Source organism: Capra hircus, chromosome 7 (assembly GCF_001704415.2).
Source record: "Capra hircus breed San Clemente chromosome 7, ASM170441v1, whole genome shotgun sequence".
NCBI classification, from domain to species: Eukaryota; Metazoa; Chordata; class Mammalia; order Artiodactyla; family Bovidae; genus Capra; species Capra hircus.
This window is the reverse complement of record NC_030814.1, coordinates 94,008,098-94,034,223: the sequence shown is the minus strand read 5'-3', so window position 1 is coordinate 94,034,223 and position 26,126 is coordinate 94,008,098. Positions and strand designations below refer to the sequence as shown.

The window sequence follows — 26,126 nt, the reverse complement described above, 5'->3', positions numbered from 1 at the left end:
CATGGACTGCAGCCTACCAGGCTCCTCTGTCCATGGGATTTTCCAGGCAAGAGTACTGGAGTGGGGTGGCATATTAGCAAAGTAATTTCTCTGCTTTTCAATATGCTATCTTGCTCTGTCATAGCTTTTCTTCCAAGGAGCAAATGTCTTTTAATCTCATGACTGTAGTCACTATCAGGAATGACTTTAGAGCCCAGGAAAAGGAAATCTGTTATTGTTTCCCCATATATTTACCAGGAAGTGATGGGATCAGATGCCATGATCTTAGTTTTTTGCATGTTGAGTGTTAAACCAGCTTTTTCATGTTCCTCTTTCACCTTCATCAAGAGGCTCTTTAGTTCCTCTTTGCTTTCTGCATTTAGGGTGGTGTCAGGTGCATATCTGAGGTTGTTGATATTTGTCCTGGCAATCCTGTTTCCAGCCTGTGAGTCATCCAGCCTGGCATTTTGCATGATGTTCATGGTGTATATGAGTTAAATAAGCAGAGTGACAATATACAGCCTTGACGTACTCCTTTCCCAGTTTTGAAATAGTCCATTCTTCCATGTCCAGTTCTAACTGTTTCTTCTTGTCCTACATACAGGTTTCCTCAGGAGGCAGCTAAGGTGGCCTGGTATTCCCATCTCTTTAAGAATTTTTAACAGTTCTTACATTAGTAAAGACTCTAACATAGTCAATGAAGCAGAAGTAAATAGTGTTCTGGAATTCCCTTGCTTTTTCTATAACAACTCGATAGCTGGTTCCTTTGTCTTTTCTAAATCCAACTCGTCCATCTGGAATTCTCTGTTCATGTACTGTTGAAGCCTAGCTTGAAGGATTTTGAGCATTACCTTACTAGCAGGTGCAATGAGCACAATTGTGCAGTAGTTTGAACATTCTTAGGCATTGCCCTTCTTTGCAATTGAAATGAAAACTGACTTTTTCCAACCCTGTGGCCATTGCTAAGTTTTCCAAATGAGTGAGGGTAGCACTTTAACAGTGTCATCTTTTAGGATTTGAAATAGCTCAGCTAGAATTCCATCAATTCCACTAACTTTGTTGTAATGCTTCCTAAGGCTCACTTGACTTCACATTCCAGGATGTCTGGCTCTAGGTGATGACCACACCATCATGGTTATCCAGGTCATTAAGACCTTTTAAATACAATTCTTCTGTGTATTCTTGCCACCTCTTTTTTCTTTTTTTTTAAATTATTTTTTTATTAATTAATTAATTAATTAATTAATTAATTTTAAATTTTAAAATCTTTAATTCTTACATGCGTTCCCAAACATGAACCCCCCTCCCACCTCCCTCCCCACAACATCTCTCTGGGTCATCCCCATGCACCTGCCCCAAGCACGCTGCACCCTACGTCAGACATGGACTGGCGATTCAATTCTTACATGACAGTATACATGTTAGAATTCCCATTCTCCCAAATCATCCCACCCTCTCCCTCTCCCTCTGAGTCCAAAAGTCCGTTATACACATCTGTGTCTTTTTTCCTGTCTTGCATACAGGGTCGTCATTGCCATCTTCCTAAATTCCATATATATGTGTTAGTATACTGTATTGGTGTTTTTCTTTCTGGCTTACTTCACTCTGTATAATTGGCTCCAGTTTTTTCTTTTTTTTTAATTTTTATTTTTACTTTATTTTACTTTACAATACTGTATTGGTTTTGCCATACATCAACATGAATCCACCACGGGTGTACATGAGTTCCCAAATATGAACACCCCCTCCCACCTCCGACCCCACACCATCCCTCTGGATCATCCCCATGCACCAGCCCCAAGCATCCTGTATCCTGCATCAAACACAGACTGGCGATTTGTTTCTTGCATGATAGTATACATGTTTCAATGCCATTCTCCCAAATCATCCCACCCTCTCCCTCTCCCTCTGAGTCCAAAAGTCTGCTCTACACATCTGTGTCTGCTTTGCTGTCTCACATACAGGGTCATCTTTACCATCTTTCTAAATTCCATATATATATGTGTTAGTATACTGTATTGGTGTTTTTCTTTCTGGCTTAATCGGCTCCAGTTTCATCCATCTCATTAGAACTGATTCAAGTGTATTCTTTTCAATGGCTGAGTAATACTCCATTGTGTATATGTACCACAGCTTTCTTATCCGTTCATCTGCTGATGGACATCTAGGTTGCTTCCATGTCCTGGCTATTATAAACAGTGCTGCGATGAACATTGGGGTACATGTGTCTCTTTCAATTCCAGTTTCCTTGGTGTGTATGCCCAGAAGTGGGATTGCTGGGTCATAAGGCAGTTCTATTTCCAGTTTTTAAAGGAATCTCCACACTGTTCTCCATAGTGGCTGTACTAGTTTGCATTCCCACCAACAGTGTAAGAGGGTTCCTTTTTCTCCACACCCTCTCCAGCATTTATTGCTTGCAGACTTTTGGATCGCAGCCATTCTGACTGGTGTGAAGTGGTACCTCATTGTGGTCTTGATTTGCATTTCTCTGATAATGAGTGATGTTGAGCATCTTTTCATGTGTTTGTTAGCCATCTGTATGTCTTCTTTGGAGAAATGTCTATTTAGTTCTTTGGCACATTTTTTGATTGGGTCATTTATTTTTCTGGAATTGAGCTGCATAAGTTGCTTGTATATTTTTGAGATTAGTTGTTTGTCTGTTGCTTCATTTGCTATTATTTTCTCCCATTCAGAAGGCTGTCTTTTCACCTTGCTTATAGTTTCCTTTGTTGTGCAGAAGCTTTTAATTTTAATTAGATCCCATTTGTTTATTTTTGCTTTTATTTCCAGAATTCTGGGAGGTGGATCATAGAGGATCCTGCTGTAATTTATGTTGGAGAATGTTTTGCCTATGTTCTCCTCTAGGAGTTTTATAGTTTCTGGTCTTATGCCTAAAGACTCCACCAGAAAATTACTAGAGCTAATCAATGAATATAGTAAACTTGCAGGATATAAAATCAACACACAAAAATCCCTTGTGTTTCTATACACTAATAATGAGAAAGTAGAAAAAGAAATTAAGGAAACAATTCCATTCACCATTACAAGGAAAAGAATAAAATACTTAGGAATATATCTACCTAAAGAAACTCAAGACCTATATATAGAAAACTATAAAACACTGATGAAAGAAATCAAAGAGGACACTAATAGATGGAGAAATATACCATGTTCATGGATTGGAAGAATCAATATAGTGAAAATGAGTATATTACCCAAAGCAATCTACAGATTCAATGCAATCCCTATCAAGCTACCAGCAGTATTTTTCACAGAACTAGAACAAATGATTTCAAGATTTGTATGGAAACACAAAAAACCTCGAATAGCCAAGGCAATCTTGAGAAAGAAGAATGGAACTGGAGGAATTAACCTGCCTGGCTTCAGGCTCTACTACAAAGCCACAGTCATCAAGACAGTATAGTACTGGCACAAAGACAGAAATATACATCAATGGAACAAAATAGAAAGCCCAGAGATAAATCCACACACATATGGACACCTTATCTTTGACAAAGGAGGCAAGAATATACAATGGAGTAAAGACAATCTCTTTCACAAGTGGTGCTGGGAAAACTGGTCAAGCACTTGTAAAAGAATGAAACTAGATCACTTTCTAACACCACACACAAAAATAAACTCTTTTTTAAAAAAATATTTATTTATTTTTAATTGAAGGATAATTGCCTTACCAAATTTTGTTGTTTTCTTTTAAGCCTTAACATGAGTCAGCCCCTCCCCTTTGATCTTCCCTTTCATCTCCTTCCCCATCCCATGCCACTAAGTTGATATAGAGCCCCTGTTTGAGTTTCCTGAGCCATATAGCAAATTCCTGTTGGCTATCTATTTTACTTATGGTAAGGTAAGTTTCCATGTTACTCGCTCCATACATCTCACCCTCTCCTCTCCTATCCCCAGGTCCATAACTCTATTCTTTATGTCTTTTTCTTCATTTCTTCCCTCCAAATAAATTCTTCAGTATCATTTTTCTATATTCTGTATATGTGCATTAGAATACGATATTTATCTTTCTCTTTCTGACTCACTTCAGTCTGTATAATAGGTTCTAGGTTCATCCACCTCATTAGAATTGACTCAAATGCATTCCTTTTATGGCTGAGTAATATTCCATTTTGTTTATGTACCACAACTTGTTTATCCACTCATCTGTCGATGGACATCTAGGTTGTTTCCATGTTTTAGTTATTGTAAACAGTGCTGCAATGAACAATGGGATACACGTGTCCTTTTCAATTTTGGCTTTTTCAGGGTATATGCCTAGGAGTGGGATTGGCTCAGAGGTTAAAGTGTCTGCTTGGAATGCGGGAGACCCAGGTTTGATCCTTGGGTCAGGAAGATCCCCTGGAGAAGGAAATGGCAACCCATTCCAGTACTCTTTCCTGGAGAATCCCATGGAGGGAGGAGCCTGGTAGGCTACAGTCCATGGGGTCACAAAGAGTCAGACATGACTGACAGACTTCACTTCACTTCACTTGTGGTGCTTTTATTCCTATATTTTTAAAGGGATCTCAATATTATCTTCCATAATGTCTGTATCAATTTACATTCCCACCAACAGTGCAAGAGCATTCCCTTTTCTCCACACCCTCTCCAGCATTTTCTGTTTGTAGACTTTTTGATATGGCCATTCTGAGTGGTGTGAGGTGATAGCTCATTGTAGTTTTGATTTTCCTTTCTCTAATGAGCAATGTTGAGCATCTTTTCATGCATTTGTTGGCCATCTGTATGTCTTCTTTCAAGAAATGTCTGTTTAGGTTTTTTTCCCCACTTTTTGATTGGGTTGTTTTTCTGGTATTCAGTTGTATGAGCTACTTGTAAATTTTGAAATTTAATCCTTTGTCAGTTGTTTCATTTGCTGTTATTTTTTCCCATTCTGAGGGTGTCTTTTTGCTGTTATTTTTTCCCATTCTGAGGGTGTCTTCACCTTGCTTATAGTTTCTTCTGCTGTGCAAAAGCTTTTAAGTTTGATCAGGTCCCACTTGTTTACTTTTATTTTTATTTCCATTACTCCAGGAGGTGGGTCATAGAGGATCTTGCTTTGCTTTGATTTATGTCATTGAGTGTTCTGCCTATGTTTTCCTTTAAGAGTTTTATAATTTCTGATCTTACATTTAGGTCTTTAACCCATTTTGAGTTTATCTTTGTGTATGGTGTTAGGAAGTATTCTAATTTCATTTCTACACGTAGCTGTCCAATTTTCCCAGCACCATTTATTGAAGAGGCTGTCTTTGCCCCATTTTATATTCTTGCCTTCTTTGTCAAAAATAAGGTACCCATAGGTGCATGGGTTTATTTCTAGACTTTCTGTCCTATTCCTTTGGCCTATATTTCTGTTTTTGTGCCAGTACCATACTGTCTTGATGACTGTAGCTTTGTAGTATACAAAGTAATAATGAAGTCTGTAATCTGAATTCAGGAAGGTTGATTCCTCCAGCTCCATTCTTCTTTCTCAAGACTGCTTTGGCTATTTGTGTTTCCATATGAATTGTGAAATTTTTTGTTCTAGTTCTGAACAAATACCAGAACAATACAATGTTCTAGTTCTGAACAATACCAGAAAAATGCCATTGGTAGTTTGATAGGGATCGCATTGAATCTGTAGATTCCATTTGGTAGTATAGTCATTTTCACAACATTGATTCTTCTTATGCAGGAACGTGGGATATCTCTCCATCTATTTATGTCGTCTTTGATTTCTTTCATCAGTGTCTTATAATTTTCTGTGTACAGTTCTTTTGTCTCCTTAGGTAAGCTTATTCCTAGATATTTAATTCTTTTTGTTGCAACGGTGAAGAGGAATGATTCCTTAATTTCTCTTTCTGAGTTTTCATTGTTAGTATATAGCTATGCAAATGATTTCTGTGTATTGATTTTGTATCTTGCAACTTTGCTAAATTCACTGATTAGCTCTAGTAATTTTCTGATAGTATCTTTAGGGTTTTCTATGTACAGTATCATGTCATCTGCAAACAGTGAGAGCTTTATTTCTTCTTTTCTGATCTGGATTCCTTTTTTTCTTTTCTTCTCTGATTGCTGTAGCTAGGACTTCCAGAACTATGTTGAATAATAGTGGTGAAATTGGACACCCTTATCTTGCTCCTGATCTTCAGGGAAATGCTTTCAGTTTTTCACCATTGAGAATAATGTTTGCTGTATGCTTATCATATATGTCCTTACTATGTTGAGGCAGGTTCCTTCTATGCTGATTCTTTGAAAGGTTTTAATCATAAATGGGTGCTAAATTTTGTTAAAGGCTTTTTCTGTATCTATTGAGATTATCATATGGTTTTTATGTTTCAATTTGTTAATATGGTATATCACATTGATTGATTTGTGTATATTGAAGAATCCTTGCCCCCCTGGAATAAACCCAAGTTGATCATGGTGTATGAGCTTTTTAATGTGTTGTTGAATTCTGTTTGCTAAAATTTTGTTGAGGATTTTTGCATCTATGTTTGTCAGTGATATTAGCCTGTAGTTTTCTTTATTTTGTGTTGTCTTTGTCTGGTTTTGGTATCAGGCTGTGGTGGCCTCGTAAAATGAGTTTGGAAGTGTTCTTTCCTCTGCAATTTTTGGAAACAGTTTTAGAAGTATAGGCATTAGCTCTCCTTTGAATGTTCAATAGAGTTCTCCTATGAAGCCATCTGGTCCTGGGCTTTTGTTTTTTGGGAGATTTTTGATCACAGCTTTCAATTTCAATGCTTGTAATTGGGTTGTTCATAATTTCTATTTCTTCCTGGTGCAGTCTTGGAAGATTGAACTTTTCTAAGAATCTTTCCATTTCTTCCAGGTTATCATTTTATTGCCATACAGTTGTTCATAATAGTCTCTTACAATCCTTTATATTTCTGCATTGTCTATTGTAACCTCCCCTTTTTCATTCTAAGTTTGTTGATTTGATTCTTCTCTCTTTTTCCCTTGATGAATCTGGCTAAAAGGTTTGTCAGTTTTATCTTCTCAAAGAACCAGCTTTTAGTTTTATTAATCTTTACTATTGTTTCTTTCATTTATTTTTCATTTATTTCTGCTTGGATCTTTATGATTTCTTTCCTTCTGCTAATTTTTTTTGGTTATTCTTTTTCCAGTTGTTTTAGGTGTAAAGTTAGGTTGTATAGGTGATGTTTTTCTTGTTTCTTGAGGTAGGATTGTATTGCTATAAACTTCCCTCTTAGAATTGCTTTTGTTGCATCTATTGGTTTTGATTTGTTATGTTTTCACTGTCATTTGTTTCTAGAAACTTTTTAATTTTCCTTTTGGCTTCATCAGTAACCTGTTGGTTATTTAGAAACATATTTTTTAATCTTCATGTGCTTGTGTTTTTTAGTTATTTTCTTATAATTGATATGTAGTCTCATAGCATTGTGGTCAGAAAAAATGCTTGATACGATTTCAGTTTTCTTAATTGCCACCTCTTCTTAATCTCTTCTGCTTCTGTTAGTTCATTATGCTAACTGAAATAAGTCAAGCAGTGAAAGATGTGGAACATAGGATTTTGCTTCTCTGTGGAATGTAAAATATTAAACTCATACAAGCAGGATGTATTTTCTGACAATTTGGCGGTTGTGAACATTGCAGAAAATCATTTCATGAATATTGTAGAACACCTAGGATTACTATTCAAGTGTATACTTTCTATAATAATATTTATGGAGTTAAAATGCCCTATATTCATTTTCTATGAGAATTTAATATGATCTAATAAAAAACCATGGGATATAAGTTTAACAGAACATAAACAGTATATTAAACCCACAGAACCACATGCACACACGCATGCACACACACACACACACACACATGCACAAAGTAGCATTATTTTGGCCCCTTCCAAGATTCTTTCATTGTCACTTAGGTTAGCATTAATGGATATGCAGGTATAGTATTTCAGTGATTTTAATAACTTTTATTGGGCAATATCTCTTTGCCTAAATTAATAATAAAATCTCTTTTGTCAAGTGTATTCTTTTCTTTAATATCAAAGTTTCTTATCAATAGAGTTTGTTGGTGATTTTCCTAAGTGGTAAAATGAAAAGTAAGCTAATGTAGTTCTGCACAGCATTCAGTCAGCCAAGATTACTACCATACAAAAAATGTGACACCTCAAAAAGTGATGGATACTTGTCTTGCACAACTCAATAGGAGCCTTATGATATAATTATTATGATGGAGGACAGTAAAGCAGGGTAATCAAGTGAAGTCCTAACCAGGCTGTTTCTAGTAAAAGGAAAAGTCCTCCCTTTGCTGATAATAGGTTCTTTGCAATCTTAAAGATATGCAAAGCAAGGTAAATTTATTGTGAAGATTTGGGTGATTCAATGTACCACAAGCATCATGAGCCACATAGCAATTGGACTATGATACCACCTATTCTCCAGTTGCATACCCAAAGCTGATATACCCTTGACAACCATGTGTCTTTCCTGGGCGTATTTTGCATCTTCCAATTGCAGGTACATAACAACAAACTTATATCCAGTGCTACAGTATGAGTTAAAATTCAGTAAGAAAAGAAAAACCATTAGCAGTTTTGCAAAATTTTTTTATTGGAATAGAGTTGATTTACAATGTGTTAGTTTCAGGTATACACCACAGTGAATCAGTTATACTTATATCCATTCTTTTTTAGATTGTTTTCTATATACTTCATTACAATGTATTGAGTAGAGTTTCATTTGTCATAGTTCTTAATAGCTATCTATTTGGATATAGTTATGTTTATATGTCATTTCCAACCTTCCAATTTATCTCTCCCTACCGCTTACCCTCTGATAAGCATACATTTCTTTACTACATCTGTAAGTCTATTTCTGTTTGGTAGATAAGTTCATTTGTACCCTTTTACAGATCCCACATATAAGTGATATCATATGATATTTGTCCTTCTCTGACATACTTCACCCAGTGTGACAATCTCTAGGTCTATCCAAATTGCTACAAATGGCATTATTTCATTATTTTTTATGGCTGAGTTGCAGTCAGCCAGGAATAATGCAATTAATCATTTTAGTGAAAAGCTTTAACACAGAGAGTCATTTAAATAGTTATTGAAGGGCTGAAAATTAAAAAAAACAAACAAACAAAGAAGTAAATAGCAATCATAAGTGAAGGAAGAAGCTACTCCATCAAGGGCTTGGGGCGGGGGGTGTAAAGGAATCAGCTGAGCTTTTAAGGCATAGAGACATTTTTAGACCACTGTTGAAAATATGTAAGATGAACACAAGATACAATGTAGAGCAGTGATTCCGAGAAGCCCAAGCTAGAGCAAAGCCCATGCATATGATGTAGAGAAGCTGTGAGAAGAAAATTATCACAAAAATGGGGAAAGAGAATTGTTTGTTACTACAGCAGGGTCTTCTGTCTTCTCCCTTTGACCAGTGACTCTTCCATATCTTCAGCATTTGTGCATGAGCAGTTAGGACCCAAAGAATAAAGGTCACTTTTGGAGGAAAAACCAGACTTACATCAGTAGTTCTCAATCTTGGCCAAACACTAGAACCATCTGAGTGCTTTAAAGAATACTCATACTCAGGCTACACCCAAGTCGAGTTAAACCAGAGTGTCTAGTGGTGAGACCCAGGGTCAGTAGTTTTAAATTTCCTAGATGTTTTTGATAAAAGCCAAGGTTGAGAAACAGTGATGAGCATCCTCAAATATAACTGCACGTGGAGATTTGAAAAATAGAAATAGAATTTACTATGGAAAAGACATAAGAGTTGTGGAAAACTTGTAAATTTTCAACAAATCTAAAGGGAATTAATCATTCTTTGAAGCTGCTTCACCACCAAAGAAACATCACAGAATCTCTGTAGATATAATGAGATTTAGGCAAAGAGTGATTATGATACACAAAGGATCCTAAAACTCCCTACTGTCATGTTAAACCGTAAAAGAGAAGCAATATTCAGGTGTAACACAAAGAAAGAAATGTAGGTCATAAGAGTTGCAAAATGACATCATGAGAGAGGTAAAATTTTCAGATCTCCAGGTTTAGTTTTGCTACATTTTCTATGGGTGGCCAGATGAGAAGGTTTTGCTGAGGAACCTGTACGTGGCCCTTTTGATGTCTCTGTTCCTTATACTGTAGATGAAGGGATTCAGCATGGGGGTGACCACAGTTTATACCACTGAGGCCACTGCATCCTTCCCGAGAGATTGTTAAATAGCTGAGCTGAGGTACTCACCAAGATTATACACCACTGTTCCTTCAACAATATTTCTCACTGTGACAAATTCTACTTGCTTAGAATTTTTCGTCCTTGATTTCTGTGTTATACAGATCTGTCTATAAACTCTTAGATTATAAAACTTCATGAAAAGGGAAAGGAAACAAGAACATTAGAGTTAATACATCTATGATCTTAGTTAAATATAGCCTACTTCTTTAGAAATAACATATAATGAGAGATTCCCTTCCCCTTCTAAGAAAATATATAATAATTAAAATATAAAGAGATTAAGTCATTTATATAAATCATTTCCTTCAAATACAATTTTAGATATTTCCTTCATTTAGAATATTTACAAATATCTATGAAATACAGGACTATGTCATCTGGATTCTAAATTAAAAATGAATATTCATAATCAGAACATAGTTTATTTGATATTCAGAGTTTTATCATCTTTGATTTTCTGTCTTCCCTCCTTCATGAAATAGGGATTACTCAAATATTAGAGGTTATCTTCTAGAAGTCATTTAGTATATACATCATATCTTTGGAGGAGGTCAAATTTCAATCAATATTGTTTAATTAATTGCACATGATCTAATGCATTGGTGACTACAAAGATGGTATTCCTGTGCACAGCATTGTCAAGGATTACATGATAATGAAATTTAAGAAACCCCCTTGAAATTTTTTATCTTATCCAAGGTTATTTGTTTCAATACCATCTCAATTAAATGTCTGATGTGTGAGACCACTTTACATTTTTTGGACTCTGTTCTGTACTGGCAGAAAAATACTGCTTCATTTTTTTCCCCAGTTTATTGAAATGATTGACAAAACTGCATATATTTGGGTTGTGTCACTTAAAAGTCTTTAAAAGATGTACAAAATGATGATTTAATACACATACACATGGAGAATAATTACCACAGTCAAGTTAAATAATGTATCTGGAAGCTCAAATATTTTCTATTTGTGTGTGTGTGTGTAGTAACAGTTAGGCAAATCTCTCTTGGCAGATTTCATGAACACAACCAGAATTATTAACTATAGTAACCAAGCTATTTATTAGATCCCCAGAATTTATTCATTTTATAACTGAAAGCTTATACCCTTTTACTAACATTTCCCACTTTCCTCACCACCAGTCCTCACAGCTGCAGTTCTAATCTATGGTCCTAAGAGTTTAATTTTCTTAACTTCTACACCTAAGTGAGATCATAGTGGATTTGACTATGTCTGGTGTGTATATTTCAACAAGCATAATATTCTCCAGATCCATCCATGTTGTCACAAATGGCAGGATTTCCTTCTTTGTATGGCTGAGTAATAGTCTATTGTCTTTCTATACACACCATATTTTTCTACCTGCTCATCTGTCAACAGACACGTTTTCATACTTTCACTATTTCAAATAATAAGATAATGACAGGGGAATGTAGATATCTCTTCTAGGTTCTGACTTCATTTCTTTGGCATCTACCATGATGTGGGGTGCTGGATCCTAAGGTAGTTCTACTTCAGTTTGCTCCTTTTTTTAATTTTTAAAGGAACCTCCTTTCTGTTTTCTGTAAGAGCTGTACAAATATTTATTCCCACCAACCAGTTACAAGGGTTTTCTTACCTCCACATCCTTACCAACATTTGTTGTCTTTTTTTTTTTTAATAGTAGCTATCCTAACAGATGTGAGGCAATATTTAACGTAGATTTTGACCAACTTTTCCTGATATTAGCAATGTTGAACACATTTTCATATACCTGGTAGGCTTGTTTTCCTGGTCATAAACTCTTATTTACATTGAAAAGCTTAGCATAAGAAAAATTCCTACAGCCAGGTGAGAATGCAGACCTCAGTGTGTGTGCATGCCTGCTAAGTTGCTTCAGTCATGACTGACTCTTTGCAACCCTATGGACTGTATCCCACCAGGCTCCTCTGTCCATGTGATTCTCCAGGTGAGAAGACTGGAGTGGGTTGCTATACCCTCCTCCAGGGATCTTCCTGACCCAGGGATTGAACCCGAGTCTCTCACGTCTCCTGCACTGGCAGGTGGGTTCTTTACCACTGAGCCACCTGGGAAGCCCCCTCTAAGTCTAGTTAACAGAATTTCATATCAGTGCTTCCTAATAAAGGAATTGCAATCTTATACTTCTGTGTCTATTTGATTGATGATTTTAATGTGCTTATTTTAAAATACACAACTACCCTAGCTTCATCTAGAACAAATTTCAGTATCTCTACATGTGTGCTTTTGGTCACCCTAATGTGAAGCTGGACTTGATAAACACTGCCTTAAAATATTGTCCAACTTAGATAAAGCTCCATGAATATTACCTATTATTATTATTCTCATCAATACCCACTACTTATTTTTAAAATATAAACATTAATTAATATATGCTTCAATCTCATACTTGGTAAAGATTTGAAATATTAATGATACAGTTTAACTTTTCTTGGAATTTCAGCTCCATCTCATTCCTCTGCATACACATCCCCAAAAGGAACCAGTGTTATGAAGTTGATGAGTATTATTTCCTTGTCTGTGTTTCCACAATGTCAATTTCATTTATGTATCCATAACCAGCTTCTTAAAATCTTCCTTAAACAGAATACTACCCTTATGGCCTCTAAGATGCTCTTGTTTACCACAACTTTGAGGTTAAGTCTCCTTGTGAAATACATAAAACTACTTCAAACATTTACCTGATGCATATTATCATGTAAGGATATATAATATTTCCTTTATTGCATAAATTTATGTTTATATGTATTGATTTAAATTTAACAAATTTAAAATAATGTTTTGCATTCATTTAAATGCAATTTTAATTTATATTATATATATCATATTTGTCATATTACTTATATTAGTTTATTCTCAAATAACATGGAGAGGGTATGGTAATCCACTTCAGTATTCCTGCCTGGAGAATCCCATATACAGAGGAGCCTGGCATGTTATAGTCCATGGAGTTGAAAAGAGACATGCCTGGAATGACTTAACACATACACACATTCTCAAATAATCCTACAAAAATTCTTGTATCTTTCTTTGTATTGTACGATGAGAACTTGTATATATTATGTGAGTGGAGATTAGTTATTCAATTTCTAACAATTGGTGTATAATCAGGTTTATTAACGTTAACTTTCTGTATTTGTTGCAATATAAAAATCATTTTCTATGAACTAAGTACCTGGTGATAATTACTTAATATGTGCACATAGCATTTTCATCTTTTATACATAATATTTTCAACCTTAGATTTCAACGCTGGACTGCAAAACATGACTATTCATAGAAAACTCAATAATCTACTATGTTGGTGTCTATATAGTTCATGTAAATTACTGCCTCATTCCCATAATTCACAGGTAGACTCACTAAACCAAAAGAGAATCAATCAATTCTACCTTCATTGGACATCCTGGACCAATAAAGCAGGTTAGAAAAGGAACACTTATGAGCTACAGTGGAGGGGACTGACAATAGGTGCATTTGTCATGGTTTTAGCCCTGGATCTTCCCTAAAACCTAGATCAAGGTTTTAATCCCAGATCTTTCAGGATTAAAGTATGTGGAGTGTGCTTCCACCTCTCTGTGCTTCTGTTCCTTCCTGGAAAAAAAGAGTCTAACATCCACCTCTGCAATATATGTCACAGCCAAGACACATCTGGAACTTATACATATTTGGTCATTTAATAAAGAATTTAAAACATTATTAAGATAATGTGTTTAGCAATGAAATGCAATACCAGATTTAATGATGGTTTCTGGTTTGTATGGCAAAGAGATCAAAGCCTTTCCTGTATCAGAGCATCACAGCATGGAATGAAATGAAACATAAAATGTGTCTCAGTTCATGCAATCAGATGTACCCTGTCTTTCTTTTCTGACTCTTTTTTTCTCCATATTTATGAAAATTTCTGCAATGGTTTTTCAATCATTGAATCCTGCAGATGCTATTAAATAGAAGTTAATAGATCTCACTGAAAGTCCATGACCTAGACACAAACAAGCACTATTTTATCTTGTCTCTGGTCCTATGGGACATTCTGAAAAGGATGAAACACAGCAGGACCCTGTGGTCCTTCCCTCCATATCTTCTGCCTGCCTTTTGTTTGTGGAAATACTTTAGTCAAAGAATAAGTGTAATCAGAGAAATGAGAACATGCAAAAACAAGGAAAACAGTCAAAGGAGACCAAATAATAATAATATTCATTAAGCAAAGTCAAGGACCTTTAGTTCCTCCTCAAGGGCTATAGATGATATTCTGAGCCTTATTCTGTGAACTGTCTTACTGAAACCCTCACCAGGTGGAGAAGTTAACTACATGGATCAGACTGTAGCAGTGACATAGCTGCCACAATTCCGAGAATTGGCCTCAAAGAAATGAAAACAAACTGACTCTGAAACTGAAAATTAACTGTACCTAAAACAACTATGATTATGCTGTTCAGACCATCAATGACCAATCTGAAGATGACTGTCAGAGCTGATTATACTGTTTCTGCATGTAGCCCCCTCCCTCAGCCTATAAAACTCTTCCCTACTGACTCTCAGTGAGAGGGAGTCAGCCTTTGGATAGATGTCACCACCCACCAGTTGCCCACAACTGAAGTAAAGCAAATTTTCCTTTCCACCAACCTAGCCTGTTTATTGGCTTTTGAGCAGTGAGCAGCCAGATCCTACCTTTCAGGAACAAGTCTATGGTGTGGAAGAATTGCTTAACTTTTTTTTTTCCTATCAAAAATGGAAGAATTTGTTCAATATTTAATTTTTTTTAAAATTCTTGGTGCCTCCTCTGTAACAACAAAGTATAGGGTCTGGGGATTCAGAAATAAATGAGCCTCAGTCATTTCACATAGTTGTTGCATAGAAGGCATCCATTATTTGTTTAGTCTTACTTCAGTGGTGTTGTATCAATGAGGAATCAACACATTTGACAATTCTACATCTCAGAGATGTTATGAAATTGCCCCATAATATACTAAGAATAAGGGGAGCACACAGGATTCAAAAACAAGTTGTCAGTCTCTGAGTCCCACATACTAATTTTGTTGTTTCCAGACTTTCTGAAAGGTTTAAGCAAAGATGAAAAAGTGAAAAGGTTAGTCTCTCAGCCATGTCCAACTGTAGCCTCTGTCCATGGAATTCTCCAGGCAAGAAAACAGGAGTGAGTTGCCATTTCCTTCTCTAGGGGATCTTCCCAACCCAGGGATTGAACCCAAGTCTCCTCCACTGAAGGCAGATTCTTTACAGTCTGAGTCACCAGGGAAGACAAAGGTACCAAGGTCTAATCAGAGATATATCTGAGGTATATTTATTAATGTTTCTATTTTCCTGAGTGAAGATGAACAACAAGACTCTGACTTTATATTTCCTTTTGTGATTGAGTATGTGGATTATAAATGTGGATGAGGAAGTGAACAGTTAAAATCCAGGAGCAGGATAAGCGGATAAATCTGCCTTGAAGTGTCTGGGTTCCTTCTCTCAATGAGTTTGCCAGTGATCTCACCCACTCGTCCTTCCTGTGAGCAATGCAGCAAGTGCAGCCTTTGTGTCCTCTGGAAAACTCCAAAGGGAAGGGTGTGGTAAGTAGGAAGTCTCTTCCAGGACTGCTCAGTCATGTCACTCGGGGTTTGCAGGGGGCACTGTCTAGGTGCCCTTTGTCTGAAGGAAATCTGCCCAGATTCACTGGCTTCAAATCTGGCTTCAACCCTTTCTAACTCATGACCTGGTACAAGTTACAGAAAATGCTGCGAGCCTTTCCTTTTCTTAAACTGCTAATGAGGGCTTCTCTGATGGTTCAGTGGTTAAGAATCCACCTGCCAATGCAGGGGACATGAGTTTGATTCCTGTTCCAGGATCCCACATGCCTCAGGGCAAATAAGCCCATCTGCCACAACTACAGAGTCCATGCTCCTCAAGCCCATGCTCCACAAGAGAAGCCACAGCAATGAGAAGCCTGAGCACTGCAACTAGAGAGTAGCCCCCTCTTTCTGCAACTAGAGAAAGTCTGCGTGAAGCAGTGAAGACCCAGCGCAGCTAAAAAAAAGTATTAATAATGCGACTGTACTTATAATTTAGAGGGGTTATGCAGATGAAATAAAAAACTGTACATAAAACGCAAACCTCAGTGCCTGCCACTGGGGATGACCTCAGCAACAGAACATGATACTATGGTTAATGTTATCTTCCTTATCATCCTCATCACTGCTTTCAGGATCATTAGAACTGCTTATGTGAAGTTTACAGAGACCCATGTGCTGCTATAATTGGAGAAATGCCAGCCAGAATCAGAACCAATGAGGGTAGAAGTAGACCTCTGAATGAGAGTTCTCACAACCTAATCAGAACCAAGAACTTAACCTTCTTAGGGCTCTGATCCCAAATCTTGTATATCGGTGCCCTCTCATCTTTCCATCTCTATTGTCATGTTTGTTCCTCCTGAACAGAAAATATTGCTCCCAGTGGTCCCTCCTTCAATCACTGTCTCCCCCTCAACACTTACTGGGCGGGGCTGCATCTCTGCTGGCGCATGACCAAGGAGCATAGACTCATGACCCCTCTCCTGCCTGGTGTGTGGTGAAGTCTCAGGGTCCCTTCTCAGGATGGGCAGGAAGACAGACTCAGGTGGGAAACATCCAATGCAAGTGCTTCCAAATGGAGGAGACATAGGTATATATCCACATGCTTAGAACTGGCAAACTAATGTGTAGATGGCAGCAGCCAATTATTTACAATGATATGACCTAGGGCTTAATGCACAAAGGGTATAATTAGCCAATTGGTCCATGTTGTCCCAATCTCTGGAGACTTTTTAATATTAATGGAAAAGGAAAAAAAAGGAAAAGTGAATATCCTTAGGAGGGTCTGGGACCCTCTCTCCTCAGGTGGACATCCACTTTTACTTCTTCCTTCCAATTTGCAGGATTTTAACATAAAATTCAGGCTTTTGTTTCTGTAACCACTTTAACATGAAATTTTGATCTCTGTAAATCCATTGTATTTCGTGTGAAGTCTATGCAGCATTAGGTCTACACCAAGGTTGTAATACCTTTTCCATTTTCTCAGTTATTATTTATCTCTAAGTATAACTTGGGCCTTCCTTTGTAGCTCAGTCGTTAAAAAATCTGCCTACAATGCAGGAGACCGGGGTTTGATTCCTGGGTCAGAAAGATTCCTTGGAGAAGGAAATGGCAACCCACTCCAGTATTCTTGCCTGGGAAATCCCATGGACAGAGGAGCCTGGCAGGCTACAGTCCATGGGGTCGCAAAGAGTTGGACATGACTTAGCAACTAAGCCACCATGAAGGATAACTTATTTTCTTTTCCTTAGTCTTTGCTTTGGTTGGCATTTTATAGGATGGAGATTTACATGGTTTTATTTTTTGCTTATCAGAATATGTCATCAGCTCTAAGTTTTTGCTCTAATTGTATACATTGGCATATTAGAAAACTATTAATTTTTACACATTTGTTGGTAACTGGTACTTAATTAAATGCCTTCCTGGGTGGCACAGTGGCAAAGAGTTATCTTGGCAATGCAGGAGACACAGGAGATATGGATTGAACTCTGGGTTGGAAGATCCCATGGAGAAGGAAATGGCAACTCACTCCAGGATTCTTGCCTAGAAAATCCCAAGGACTGAGGAGCCTGTGTGAAAAGTGGAAGTTGCTCAGTCATGTCCAACTCTTTGTGACTCCAAGGAATTCTCCAGGCCAGAATACTGGAGTGGGTAGCCTTTCCCTTCTCCAGGGGATCTTTCCAACCCAGAGATCAAATCCAGGTCTCCCACATTGCAGGCATATTCTTTATCAGCTGAACCACAAGGGAAGCCCAAGAATATTGGAGTGGGTAGCCTATCCTTTCTCTAGTCCATGGGCTCACAAAGAGTTAGACACAACTGAGCAATGGGCATACATGAATGAATGTAAGAACACAAGATGGTAAACAGAGCAGTGATTTTAAGAGCCCCAGCCCAAAGCAAGTGCAGAAGTGTGAGTTTGGAGCAGAGACAGTAGCTTCATAACCAGCACTTACACCAGACTGTATGGTGTGAGAGAGACTATATGTGAAGAATCATTATTAGAAAGGGGAAAATTGCCTGTTGCCATGGTAAGCTCTTCATATCTTCCCACCTTGAGTTCTGATCATTGTCCAAGAGCTGTTAGGATTCAAGGTATACAAGTCATCTTGGAATCAAAGATATGACTGAGATCAGAAGTTCTAAACCTTGTCCACACTGGATCTCTTTAAGTGCTTTTAAAAATCCTCAGGACACACTCAAGTATAAGTCTCTGGTTGGGAGACCTAGTTGTCAGTGTTTTTTTTTTTTTAATTTATTTTATTTTTAAATCTCAGTTTTATTTATTTATTTATTTTACTTTACAATATTGTATTGGTTTTGCCATACATTGACATGAATCCGCCATGGGTGTACATGTGTTCCCGATCCTGAACCCCCATCCCATTACCCTCCCCATCCCATCCCTTGGGGCTGGTGTCAGTGTTTTTAAACTTCCTGATGATTTCAATCATAATCAAGGTTGATGTCACATCTAGCCTGTGTAAATACACTTCAAACTTGAGAAAATTTTATGAAAAATAGTCAAAGCTGTGAAAAAAGATGTGAAATTTTAATATATAGAAAGAGTTATTCATCTTTTCAGGCTCCTTGGACCACAGATAATAAACAATAGAATCACAATAGTGAAAACTACTCAATCATGCCATGATTAAGATGGACAAAGGATCCTAGAAGTTTCCCCCAGTCCCATTAAAACAATACCAAAAGAAGAAACACTCAGTTGTTAAGCAAGGAGAGGCATCAAGGCCATGAGAGCTACAAAATTGATGAGATGAGAGAGGTAGGATTTCAGGTCAACATGCTTAGTTTTACTGCATTGGCACAGGGACTGAAGTTAGATTATTTTTCTGAGAAACCTCCACATTGCCCTTTTGATGTCTTGGTTCCTCAGGCTGTAGATGAAGGGATTCAGCATGGGGGTGACCACAGTGTACACCACAGAGGCCACTGCATCCTTCCTGGGAGATTGTGAGATGGCTGAACTGAGGCACACACCAAGACCTGTTCCATAAAATAAGCAAACAACTGCCAGGTGAGAGCCACAGGTGGAGAAAGCTTTGTAGTTTCTACCTGATGGGTGAACTCTCAGAATGGAGGAAAGAATTTTACAGTAAGAGAAAAAGATTCCAGAGAAAGGAATAAAACCAAAAATGGCACCAACAAAATACATGACTATATTATTTGTGAGCATGTCAGAACAGGTAAAGTTGAGCAGTTGAGAAGGGTCACAGAAAAAATTAGATATTTTCACATCCTTGAAGCACGTAAGTTGTAACACAATCAAATTCTGCACTTGGGAGTTCAAAAGGCTAACAAAAAAAGACCCTGAAATTAATTTGCAACAAGTGCATGGGTTCATGATGACCTGGTAGTACAGTGGGTGACAGATGGCCACAAACCTGTCATAGGCCATCACAGACAGAAGCATACAATCCATCCCTCCAAAGAGGATAAAAATGGACATCTGCGTCAGGCAGCCTGCATAGGAGATGACTCTGCTGTGAGACTGGATGTTCACAATCATCTTGGGGACCGTGGTGGAGATGAAACCTATGTCCGCCAAGGATAGGTTGGAGAGGAAGAAGTACATGGGGGTGTGAAGGTGGGGGTCAGAGGAGACTGCCAAAATGATGAGCAGGTTTCCCAGCACGGTGACCAAGTACATGGATAGAAATAGTCCAAAGAGGAAAGGCTGAAGTTCTGGATCATCTGAAAGACCCATGAGGAAGAATTCTGATACATTTCTTAGGTTTTGTGGTTCTATGTAGATTGGACACCTTTTAAAAAAGAAAAGAATTAGTGGAAAAAAGAAAATAATTATATGGTCATGCAGTACTGTGTCCATATTTTGGATTCTAGGAATTCATTTCTAAGATCATTCACCCCAGGGCCTTCAGCAATATATCTCAGTGTGACAAATTCTATCTGCTCAGAACTGTTTCTTCATTGCTTTCTCCTTCTCCACCTCTCTCTATACACAATTATTTTGTAGGTCCTGGACTGAAGGATAAAAGAAGTGCAAGAATAATGGAGATACTCAATCCATGATCTCAGAAAAAAATAGTCTTCTCTTGAGAAAAAAAAAACTAGAATGATAATGGCCCCCTCTAAGAAAAAGTGGTATATGTATAATTATGGCTGATTCCCATTGTTGTATGGCAGAAACCAATACAACATTGTAAAACAATTTTATTCCAGTAAAAAAATTAAAAAAAATATTCAAATTGAAAGAAAGTGAGGCATAGTAATATAAGTCTTATTTTATTTAAATACAGTCTAGAAATTTCCTTTATTTAGAATTTGTAAGCACTCTATGAAACATAAGATTGTGTCATCTGAATTCTAAATTTGAGATTAACAGTCAGAAAACGTTTTTGTGTCATAGTAATCTTCATAATTTGTATCATTCTTCGATTTCCTGAATTTCCTATTTCAAACAATAAGTATTTACTCAAAAATGAGAGTTGTTCTTTAATTAATTTATTTGAGAGTTGGCTTTTAAAAGTCATAAAGTATATACTTCATACCATTGGTTTTGCTGGAATCAAACTACAAGAAGTATGGTTTCGTCAGTGTACCTAATGAAACATTGCTAAGGACGGCAAAAATGATGTTAGTACACATGAACATGAAAGTTGCTCAGTAGTGTCCGACTGTTTGCGAACTCATGGACTACACAGTCCATGGAATTGTCCAGGCCAGATACTGGAGTGGGTAGTCTTTCCCTTACTTCAAGGGGTCTTCCCAACCCAGGGATCGAACCCAGCTCTTCCATATTGCAGGCGGATTCTTTACCAGCTGCGCTACAAGGGAATCCCAAGAATACTGGACTCGGTACCATATCCCTTCTCCGCGGGATCTTCCCGACTGAGGATTCAAACTGGCGTCTCCTGAATTGCAGGTGGATTCTTTACCAACCGAGCTATCAGGGAAGCCTCAGGGCTCTGTTAATGTTTAAACAATAATAAGATTTTGAAACATTTGATTTTTTTTTTTAACGTGAAGTTGTTTCAACCCAATATGTATAATCTCGGTGCTTCCCCGGTGGCTCAGCTGGTAAAGAATCTTCCTGCAATGTGGGAGACCTGGGTTTGATCCCCCAACTGTTTTGTGACCCCATGGACGATAGCCTGCCAGGCTCCTCTCTCCACGGGAATTTCCAGGCAAGAATTCCGGAGTGGGGAGTCATTTCCTTCTCCAGGGGAACTTCCTGACCCAGGGATGGAACCCACATCTCTTTCATGGGCAGGAAGATTCTTTACCAACAGAGCCACCAGGAAAGTCCCGATAAATGCGTGAATAGATAGAGATACAGATACATAGATGGAAAATTAGGTATAGACAAATAGATAGATAGATATACAGAAAGGTAGATGGTGGTTTAGTTGCGAAGTCATGTCTGACTCTTTGCGATCCCATGGACTGTAGCCAGCCAGGCTCCTCTGTCTATGGGGATTCTCCAGGCAAGAATACTGGAGTGTGTTGTATGGCAATGTTTAAGTTCATCCATGTTGCTGTAAATGGCATTATTTCATTATTTTTTTATGGCTGTCTAATGGGATATTAGTCATACCAAGTGAAGTAAGTTAGAGAAACACAAGATAACTTATGATACCAGTTAAAATGGTATGAATGATCTTATTTTCAAGAGACATGGAGTCACAGATGAAGAAAACAAACTTATGGTTACCAAAGGGGAAATGGGGGGAGGAATAACCTAGGAGCCTGGGACTGACATATACACACTACTATACATAAAATGACCCAGATGTGATCTCTGGGTCGGGAAGATCCCCTGGAGGAGGGCTTGGCAACTCACTCCAGTGTACTTGCTTGGAAAATGCCATGGACAGAGGAGCCTGGCGGGCCACAGTCCATGGACTCTCAAAGAGTCAGACATGACTGAGTGACTAACACATACATCAAATAAATAACGAATAAAGGACCTACTGTATAGAACAAGGGATTCAACTCAATATTCTCTAATAACCTCTATGGGAAGCAATCTAGAAAAGAGTGTATATGTAAAAAAGTATGTATATGTATAACTGTTTCACTGTACACCTGAAACGAACACAACATAGTAAATAAACTATTCTTCAATAAAAATTTTTTAAAATTAGCATTATCAAAAATATATTTAACATATTAAAATGCAATAACTATAACAACATTTACATATATACTAAATATTTAATGTCACATATATTATTTTGTTATATTATTATTTATATCAATTTTGTGTTACAGCAATCCTATGAAATTTCTTGTACCTCTCTGTGTCATACAAGTGAGAATTTGTGTATGATATGTGAGTGTTCAACAGTTATTCAATAACTAAGAATTAGTGCATGTCCAGTCTTATTGATTGCCTATGCTCATTTCAATGCAAAAAATATTTTCTATCAACTGCATGTGTGCATGCTCAATCACTTAGTCACATCTGATTCTGCAGCTCATGGATTGTTAACATCTGCCCTTATTAAGGTATCATATGAATATATTATTGAAGTCTGTCTTCTGATCATTTCATGATACCTGCGACTGAGCGACTTCACTTTCCCTTTTCACCTTCATCCATTGGAGAAGGAAATGACAACCCACTTCAGAATTCTTGCCTGGAGAATCCCAGGGACTCAGTGCTGGTGGGCTGTTGTCTATGGGGTCACACAGAGTTGGCCACAACTGGAGCGACACAGCAGCAGCAGCAGCAGCAGCAGCAGCAGCAGCACATGGTTTTTCATCTTCTACAGGAAATCTTATCAATCTTATATTTCAAAAGTGAAAGTGAAGTCTCTCAGTCGTGCCGGACTCTTTGCAACCCCACGGATAGTAGCCTGCACCAAGCTCCTCTGTCCATGGGATTTTCAAGGCAAGAAGTACTGGAGTGGGTTGCCATTTTCTTCTCCAGGGAATCTTCCCAACCCAGGGATAGAACCCAGGTCTCTCACATTGTAGACAGTCGCTTTACCATCTGAGCCACCTGGACTGCAAAATATGACTATTCATATAAAATCCTATATTCCATCATGTTAGTACCTTTATGAACCCTCTATAATACTGCCTCATTCCCATATTCACTGGTTGACACTCTGAGCCCTAAGAGGGTGAATCAATTATTTTCTCTTCATTTCAAAACTGAGACCAAATTAGAGAGTAGCATTGACATATATATATATTACCATGTGTAAAGTAGATGGCCAGTGGAAAGCTGCTGTATAGCATGGGGAGCTCAGCTCAGTGTTCTGTGATGATCTAGAAGGGTGGGATGGGAGGGTGGGAAGAAGGCTCAAGAGGGAGGGGATATATGCACACATATAGCTGATTCATGATGCTGTACAGCAGAAACAAACACAGCATTGTAAAGCAGTTACATTCCAATAAAATAATGAAAAAAAAAAAAAACAAAAACCCAACCTGAGGCCAAAGTAGGTTTGAAAAGAAAGAGTCACAGTATTAGCAGTGAAGTTGGTTGAGAACTGGTGCAGGAATAAGTAGATCAATGATTGAGTTCTGGGTCTTTCACCCTCGATTAATGAAATGTCTGTAAATCTCCCCACCTCTCTGTGCTTCTGTTCCTTCTGGAAAAATGTCTAAATTGCACTTATAGAATGTACATGGTACCTAAAAGAAGTTTGGAGCTTAACAGATATTTGGTCATTTTTTAAAAAAGAATTTCAATTTGAGGTACTGCATTTAACGAGGAAACACAGATCCCAAATTTAATGATATTTCATGGATTATATGGAAGAGAGATTCAGGCATTTCCTGTTTCAGTGATCTGAATCATGGATGACAACAAATCCTAAAATGTGTCTCAACTCATGCATTAAGCTGTTCTGTCCCCTTCTTTCCTGACTTGTACCCGCCCCCCAATATTTGTGAAACTTTCTGCAGTGGCTTTCCAATCATTGAATGCTGCTGATGCTACTCAATGGAAAATAATAGGCCCCAGAGAAAGTTCATTAGATACACACAAAAAACACACAATTTTATCTTGTCTCTGTCCCTTGGGATATTTCTGAAAAGGATGAAAACAGTGGTATGTGTGGTTGACTGTGTGGGGACTTTACTGAACACTCCGTTTCCATGCAAAATAGAAGTTTTTATTCAAATCTTAACAGGGCTTTGTAAAAAAAAAGTTTTTTTTTTTTTAGAAGTGCAATGCAACTCTTTATTTTTTAATTTAAATTCATTTATTTTAATTGGAGGCTAATTTCTTTACAATATTGTATTAGTTCTGCCACACATCGACATGACTCCACCACGGGCATACACGTGTTCCCCATCCTGAGTCCCCCTCCCACCTCCCTCCCCGTACCCTCCCTCTGGGTCATCTTAGTGCACTAGCCCCAAGCATCCTCTATTGAACCTGGACTGGCGATTCATTGCTTATATGATATTAAACATGTTTTAGTGTCATTCCCCCAAATCGTCCCACCCTCTCCCTCTCCCACAGAGTCCAAAAGACTGTTCTATACATCTGGGTCTCTTTTGCTGCCTCACATATAGGGTTATCGTTACCATCTTTCTAAATTCCATATGTATGTGTTAGTATACTGTATTGCTGTTTTTCTTTCTGGCTTACTTCACTCTGTATAATCGGCTCCAGTTTCATCCACCTCATTAGAACTGATTCAAATGTATTCTTTTGAATGGCTGAGTAATACTCCATTGTGTATATGTACCACAGCTTTCGTATCCATTCATCTGCTGATGGACATCTAGGTTGCTTCCATGTCCTGGCTATTGTAAACAGTGCTGCGATGAACATTGGGGTACACGTGTCTCTTTCAATTCTGGTTTTCTCGGTGTGTAAATCTAGCCTTGGTAAATTCCAAAAAATTGAAATCATTCCAAGCATCTTTTCTGATCACAATGCAGTAAGATTAGATCTCAATTAGAGGAAAAAAACTATTAAAAATTCCAACATATGGAGGCTGAACAACACGCTGCTGAATAACCAACAAATCACAGAAGAAATCAAAAAAGAAATCAAAATATGCATAGAAACGAATGAAAATTAAAACCCAACAACCCAAAACCTGTGGGATACTATAAAAGCAGTGTTAAGGGGAAAGTTCATAGCAATACAGGCATACCTCAAGAAACAAGAAAAAAGTCAAATAAATAACCGAACTCTACACCTAAAGCAACTAGAAAAGGAAGAAATGAAGAGCCCCAGGGTTAGTAAAAGGAAAGAAATCTTAAAAATTAGGGCAGAAATGAATGCAAAAGAAACAAAAGAGACCATAGCAAAAATCAACAAAGCCAAAAGCTGTTTTTTTGAAAAGATAAGTAAAACTGACAAACCATTAGCCAGACTCATCAACAAAGAGAAAAATCAAATCAATAAAATTAGAAATGAAAATGGAGAGATTGAAACAGACAACACATAAATACAAAGGATCATAAGAGACTACTATTAGCAATTATATGCCAATAAAATGGACAATGTGGAATAAATGGACAAATTCTTAGAAAAGTACAGCTTTCCAAAACTGAACCAGGAAGAAACAGAAAATCTTAACAGACCCATCACAAGCACGGAAATTGAAATTGTAATCAGAAATCTTCCAGCAAACAAAAGCCCAGGTCTAAATGGCTTCACAGCTGAATTCTACCAAAAATTTCAAGAAGAGCTAACACCTATCCTACTCAAACTCTTCCATTCCCCTTACAGAGGAGGGTAAACTTCCAAACTCATTTTGTGAGGCCACCATCACCCTAATACCAAAACCTGACAAAGATGCCACAAAAAAAGAAAACTACAGGCCAAAAAAATTCTTGATATCTCCTCTGCGATATCAGGATGTAGGCTCTGGTGTGTGCATGCTAAGTTGCTTCAGTTGTGTCTGAC

At 37.6% G+C, this 26,126-nt stretch overlaps 1 pseudogene; it reads right to left on the bottom strand.

Moving 5' to 3' along the window:
- LOC102183783 lies at positions 18,990–20,069 on the bottom strand (annotated as a pseudogene).